Raw genomic sequence first — 7,487 nt, forward strand, 5'->3', positions numbered from 1 at the left:
GCGGTCGCGCGCGGCGCCCCAGGATTTTGGGATGTACAAATTCTTTGCGCGCCATCTGTGCGACGCGCAAATGACGCCCAAGTGGGACAGGCCCTTAATTCAGCGGGACAGGCAGCATCTCTGGAGAGAAGGAATGGGTAACGTTTTGGGTCGAGACCCTTCTTCAGACCCGGCCCCATCTCTCTGTTCCAACAAGCTCATCAGCGCCTCTACTTCCTGAGAAGATTACGGAGAGTCGGATTGTCAAGGAAGACTCTCTCTAACTTCTACAGGTGCACAGTAGAGAGCATGCTGACCGGTTGCATCGTGGCTTGGTTCGGCAATTTGAGCGCCCTGGAGAGGAAAAGACTACAAAAAGTAGTAAACACTGCCCAGTCCATCATCGGCTCTGACCTTCCTTCCATCGAGGGGATTTATCGCAGTCGCTGCCTCAAAAAGGCTGGCAGTATCATCAAAGACCCACACCATCCTGGCCACACACTCATCTCCCTGCTACCTTCAGGTAGAAGGTACAGGAGCCTGAAGACTGCAACAACCAGGTTCAGGAATAGCTACTTCCCCACAGCCATCAGGCTATTAAACCTGGCTCGGACAAAACTCTGATTATTAATAACCACTTTCTGTTATTTGCACTTTACCAGTTTATTTATTCATGTGTGTATATATTTATATCATGGTATATGGACACATTTATCTATTTTGTAGTAAATGCCTACTATTTTCTGTGTGCTTAAGCAAAGCAAGAATTTCATTGTCCTATACAGGGACACATGACAATAAACTCACTTGAACACTGAAAAAGGCTCCCAACCCAACATGTCGTCTGTCCATTCCCTCCACAGATGCTGCCTGACCCGGTTGAGTTCCTCCAGCGCTTTTTGTTTTGATCAAGATTTCAGACTACTTTGCTCAAAGAATTCCAACAGATGATTTTCACACATGATTTTCCCTTCATAAATCCTGCAGTTCCTCGTGTCTCCAAATGGAGGCCCGTTGCTTTTTCACTGGGAAACCTCTTAGTGGTCAAAACAAAGACAAACAAGTGCAGGCAGTCCAGTGAATTATTTCCGGGGATAGGCACCAAAAATCAGAGTAACTCTGCAGGTCAGACAGCATCTCTGGAAAAAAGGAATAGGTGACGTTTCGGGTTGAGACCCATTGGGAATGGTATAATATGAGGAAGTAAAGATTTTTTTTTAAACAGATAAGAGAGAAAAAAGGGGAATTCATTATCGTTTTTTCAGTTCTTTGTTAAAAAAATTACCTTTCTTTTGCAAAATTTTGGAGAATCTCAGCGGGTGAGGCGAAGGAATAGGTGACTTTTCGGGTCGAGACCCTTCTTCAGACTGATGTGGGGGTGGGGGGGAGGGGGAAGAAGGAAGAGGCGGAGACAGTGGGCTGTGGGAGAGCTGGGAAGGGGAGGGGAAGGAGGGAGAAAGCAAGGACTACCTGAAATTGGAGAAGTCAATGTTCATACCGCTGGGGTGTAAACTACCCAAGCAAAATATGAGGTGCGGCTCCTCCAATTTGCGGTGGGATTCACTTTGGCCATGGAGGAGGCTCAGGACAGAAAGGTCGGATTTGGAATGGGGAGTTGAAGTGCTGAGCCACCGGGAGATCAGGTTGGTTAATGCGGACTGCGCGGAGGTGTTGGGCAAAGCGATCGCCAAGCCTGAGCCTGGTCTCACTGATGTAGAGCAGTTGACACCTAGAGCAGCGGATACAATAGATGAGGTTGGAGGAGGTGCAGGTGAACCTCTGCCTCACCTGGAAAGACTGCCTAGGTCCTTGGATGGAGTCCAGGGGGGAGGTAAAGTGTTTTGCAAAGATGTTTTATTCAGAACTAAAATAGGACTTTTCTCCGAAGACAGATACAAAATGCTGGAGTAACTCAGCAGGTCAGCAGCATCTCTGGAGAGAAGGAATGGGTGACATTTCAGTCTGAAGAAGGGTCTCGTACCGAAACGTCACCCATTCCTTCTCTCCGGAGATACTGCCTGTCCCGCTGAGTTACTCCAGCATTTTATGTCTATCTTCGGTGTAAACCAGCATCTGCAGTTCCTTCGTACACACTAGGACTTTCTTTCTTTCATTTCGTAGGCACCTTTAAAGGTGGCAAAATACCCCAAGGCACTTCACAGGAGCAATTTCAAAGAAAAAAATGACAGCATTGAGCAGGTGAAAAAACATTTTAAAGCAGGGAAAGAGAGGTAGAAATGTTGAGGAATTTCCAGAGCCTAGGAGTCTGGCATCCCAAGTTGAATTCATCAATAGGGAGTAAAGGAAATTGGGAATAATCAGGAGGCCTGAATTAGAGGTTTACAGATAGATGCTGGAGTAACTCAGTGGAACAGGCAGCGTTTCTGGAGAGAAGAAATGGGTGACATTTCGGGTCAAGACTCATCTTCAGACTAGGGTGTCGACCTGAAACATCACCCATTCCTTCTCTCCAGAGATACTGCCTGTCCCGCTGAGTTACTCCAGCATTTTGTGTCCATCATCAGTGTAAACCAGCATCTGCATCTGTAGAGGTTTACAGATATTGTTTAGGGTTGTTGGTCTTAATGAGATTACAGGGATAAGGAGGAAAGGGATGATGGAGGGATTTGAAAACGTGGGTGAGATGCAGGGCATGTCATCAGCACAGGAGCACGGGTGATTGGTGTGAGTTCGGAGTTGGGCAGTAGAGTATTAGATCACCTCAAATTTACAAAGACCCACACCATCCTGGCCACACACTCATCTCCCTGCTACCTTCAGGTAGAAGGTACAGGAGCCTGAAGACTGCAACAACCAGGTTCAGGAATAGCTACTTCCCCACAGCCATCAGGCTATTAAACCTGGCTCGGACAAAACTCTGATTAATAATCAGAGTTTAACCCCATACCAGGGCATCGGAAATGTCCTCGTTCTTCAGGGAACGGGGATTCCCCTCCGCCACCATAGATGAGGCTCACACCAGGGTCTCATCCATACCCCGTAACACTGCTCTCTCTCCCCATCCCCGCACTCGCAACAAGGGCAGAGTCCCTCTGGTCCTCACCTTTCACCCCACCAGCCGGCAAATACAACACATAATCCTCCGCCATTTCCGCCACCTCCAACGTGACCCCACCACTCGCCACATCTTCCCATCTCCCCCCATGTCTGCCTTCCGCAAAGACCGCTCCCTCCGCAACTCCCTCGTCAATTCTTCCCTTCCCTCCCGCACCACCCCCTCCCCGGGCACTTTCCGTTGCAACCGCAAGAAATGCAACACCTGTCCCTTCACCTCCCCCCTCGACTCCATTCAAGGACCCAAGCAGTCGTTCCAGGTGCGACAAAGGTTCACCTGTATCTCCTCCAACCTCATCTACTGCATCCGCTGCTCTAGATGTCAGCTGATTTACATCGGGGAGACCAAGCGTAGGTTGGGCGATCGTTTCGCCGAACACCTCCGCTCAGTCCGCAATAACCTACCTGAACTCCCGGTGGCTCAGCACTTCAACTCCCCCTCCCATTCCCAATCCGACCTCTCTGTCCTGGGTCTCCTCCATTGCCAGAGTGAGCAACAGCGGAAATTGGAGGAACAGCACCTCATATTCCGTCTGGGGACCTTGCGTCCGTATGGCATTAACATTGAATTCTCCCAATTTTGCTAGCCCTTGCTGTCTCCTCCCCTTCCTTAACCCTCTAGCTGTCTCCTCCCACCCTCCCATCCGCCCGCCCTCGGGCTCCTCCTCCTCCTCACCTTTTCCTTCTTTCTCCCCCCCCCACCCCCCATCAGTCTGAAGAAGGGTTTCGGCCCGAAACGTCGCCTATTTCCTTAGCTCCATAGATGCTGCTGCACCCGCTGAGTTTCCCCAGCAATTTTGTGTACCTCTGATTATTAATAACCACTTTCTGTTATTTGCACTTTACCAGTTTATTTATTCATGTGTGTATATATTTATATCATGGTATATGGACACATTTATCTGTTTTGTAGTAAATGCCTACTATTTTCTGTGTGCTTAAGCAAAGCAAGAATTTCATTGTCCTATACAGGGACACACGACAATAAACTCACTTGAACTTGAACTTGAACAAAGAGAAGGACAAAGGAAGCCAGCAAGGATTCTGCAGGGATAGTCAAGCCGTATTTTTAGTTATCTTGAAATATTAAGAATGTGTCCAACAGACTTGCGGATAAACAGCTCAATTGACAGCTTAGGTACTGTTTCATTTAAAACGTCTATTACATCAACCCATTCCGTTAGTTTAGATCAGTAGGAAGGCCATTGCTCTGCTCCCTAAGTCATAAATGTTGTATCCTCATCTCCCTCTTGGATTTGAGCACTTTGTCCATGCTGGCAGCTTTGTGCCACTCTAAAGAAAATGCTTCATTATCAATTGCCATCTACAAGATGAAGCATTAAACCAAACCCCGCCTGTTCTAATGGATACATCACCTGGCACCTTCAAAAGGCTGCAAACTCTTAGTGTCTTGGCAAAGAGTCGTCTCAAGGCACGGCTGCTAATGGTGATGTGGTTTAAATTTAGGAATGAGCAAGCAAGGTGTGGATATCAGAGGTTAAAGGGATAGAGGAGATTACCGAGAGAGGCAGGGATGATATCATGAAGAAACTATGGATACTGATCAAACTGATCAAAAAGGCGCAGCAGCGCCTTTACTTCCTGAGGAGGCTCAAGAAAGCTCACCTGTCCCCCCAGATCCTGACCAACTTTTACCGCTGTACCATCGAAAGCATCCTGACCACCTGCTTCACGGTATGGTACAGCAGTTGCACCGTAGCTGACAGGAAGGCACTGCAACGGGTGGTGAAAACCGCTCAGTACATCATCGGTGCCCCGCTCCCTGCCATGGATGCCCTCCACCTTAAACGGTGTCTGAGATGGGCCGGGAAGATCATCAAGGACCCCTCCCACCCTAATCATGGACTGTTTGCCCTCCTCCCATCAGGGAGGCGGTACAGGAGCCTCAGGTCTCGTACTAGTAGGATGAGGAACAGCTTCTACAACAACACTATCACATTGCTGAACTCGGAGTCCCGCCGATAGATTTCTCCAGTCTCTCCGTCCACATTGTTTGCTTATTCTGTATTTTTATTTCTATATTGCACTATTACTACGAACAGACGCTAAACTGCATTTCGTTGTACCCATACTTGTATCTGTGCAATGACAATAAAGTTGAATTGAATTGAATTGAATTGAATTGAATTGAAGAATCTTAAAATTGACTCAAGGTTTGTCAGCGTGTACAGTGGGGACTCGGCAACTCAAACGCCCAGGAACACAGGAGATTGAACACTGCCTGGCGCATCATAGCTACTGACCTCCCCACCATTGAAGGGATTTACAGGAGGCACTACCTCAAAAATCATCAACTTGGCCAAGCTCTCATTTCACATGCCATCGGGGAGAAGATTCAGTCGTCTGAAAACAGTGACGCCAGGTTTAGGAACAGCTTCTTCCCTAAAACCACCAGTCTTTCAAACACTATGAATTATGAACTGCCTGTGCACTAAGGACTAAGGTTTTTGCACTAATATTGGGGTTTATCATTTATTGATTTTTTGTTTTGTTTATTATTGTTATCTATGAGTAACATAGAAACATAGAAAATAGGTGCAGGAGTAGGCCATTCGGCCCTTCGAGCCAGCACCGACATTCGATAGGATCATGGCTGATCATCCAAAATCAGTACCCCGTTCCGGCTTTTTCCCCCATATCCCTTGATTCCCTTAGCTCTACGAGCTAAATCTAACTTTCTCTTACTATGTTTAAAGGCCCGATCGGCTGCTGCAAGTAAGAATTGAATTGTTCTGTTGTTGGTAATATGACAATTAAACACACTTGGCTCTTGAATGGGACTTGGTATCAATTAGAACATAACAAAGGTTTAGACAACTGAAGTTTTATTGAGGATAGATTTACCACCAGGGGGCGCCGAACGAAGGCTGCCTCGCCACTGGTCTGTCTCGTCTTTTTTCCTTCTTTGTGTTTTTACTTTGTTGTAAAACGTATGTTTTAGTTTATCTTTAGTTTTGTGTTATGTGGGGGATGATGGGGGAAACTTTTTTTATCTCTTTCCTCGACGGAGATACGACTTTTTCTGTGTCGTATCTCCGTCTGCACTGCAGCCTAACATCGTGGAGCTGGCGGCCTCTTGCTGGGACCTCGGTAGCTCCAACCGCGGACTTTGTCGAACTTTGCTGCCTTCCACCAGTGAAGAATGCTGTGGTGGATGTTTGTGTTAAATTTTATTGTGTATTGTGTGTTCTTTTTAAGTGTATCGCTGCTGGAAAATTCATTTCACTGCACCTTCGGGTGTACGTGACGATTAAAATTGACTTTGACTTTGAAGCCTGCGGACTTACCATCGTGGAGCTCGCAATCCCTTTGCCAGGGATCGACTTCAGGAGCTCCAACCGCGGGAGCCTGCGGGCTTTAACAACGTGGAGCTCGCTGTCCCTGGTTAGGGACCGGCTTCGGGAGCTCCAACCGCCCCGATTGCGGATGGTTCAACTCCCTCGACCGCAGGAGGAAAGAAGATAAGACTTTATTGCCTTCCATCACAGTGGGGAATATGGAGGAGCCGCTGTGGTGGATGTTTATGTCAAATTTTTATGTAGTTGTGTGTCTTGTTGCTTTTTTGGTATAACTGTGTGGCAAACCAAATTCCTCGTCTGTTGCAAAACATACTTGGCTAATAAATTACGATTATGATTATGGTTTAGGGATCCCAGCCAGGAGTATGTTCAGATGGTTTTCCAGAGCTAATAAACATATGGATGGTTTCAGATAACCTGAACTGAGGCAGGGTTGGAATCAAGAGAACCAGGCAGATTGAGTGATGGCAAAAGTCCAATAAACCACAAATGCAACTACCTTTGACACCCACCAAGCCAGCGAGTGGGCATTGAAAAAAATGACACCTTCGGTAAGTCTCGGTCAGTGTCAGCCATTTTCTGAAGCGAGACTTGACCTAAAACCTCAACAGCAACAGTCAAAGATCTTATAGCGGAGGATCTTTGGCAACAGTATTACTAACAGAAGCAAACCCACAAATTAAACCATTGAAGATAGACACCCATTCCTTCTCTCCAGAGATGCTGCCTGTCCCGCTGAGTTACTCCGGCTTTCTGTGTCTATCTTCAGTTTAAACCAGCATCTGCAGTTCCTTCCAACACATTTAAACTAGAAGGGTCCCGACCTGAAACATCACCTATCCATGGATCCACCAAGTCATTTCTAATCTGATACTTTAGAATAACAAAAAAATGCTGCCAAACTATACTTTGAATGCTGAATCAAGCATCTGAACGCTTAGTGAAATCGATCTAAAATCATTTCGAAGCACTTAACATACATTCCCTCCAGGGGCAGCTTTCCCGCCTGAAGATCTTTGTTGTCCGCCTCGGTTGATGACCCGGAAATGATTACTTTGTTTGAAGACGAATATTTTAGTTCATTTTGAAATGATTAGAAAAACCGAAACTCCC

General features: G+C 46.7%; 1 long non-coding RNA gene across 1 annotated transcript in view; it reads right to left on the bottom strand.

Moving 5' to 3' along the window:
- The window catches only part of LOC116968777, a 12,444-nt gene extending 5,027 nt beyond the window's left edge, over window positions 1–7,417 (bottom strand). The window contains exon 1 of the long non-coding RNA XR_004410526.1: window positions 7,355–7,417. This is a non-coding gene — a long non-coding RNA (uncharacterized LOC116968777). The remainder of the gene's footprint in view (window positions 1–7,354) is intronic.
- Window positions 7,418–7,487: the final 70 nt, after the last annotated feature.

Source organism: Amblyraja radiata, chromosome 46 (genome assembly GCF_010909765.2).
Source record: "Amblyraja radiata isolate CabotCenter1 chromosome 46, sAmbRad1.1.pri, whole genome shotgun sequence".
NCBI classification, from domain to species: domain Eukaryota; kingdom Metazoa; phylum Chordata; class Chondrichthyes; order Rajiformes; family Rajidae; genus Amblyraja; species Amblyraja radiata.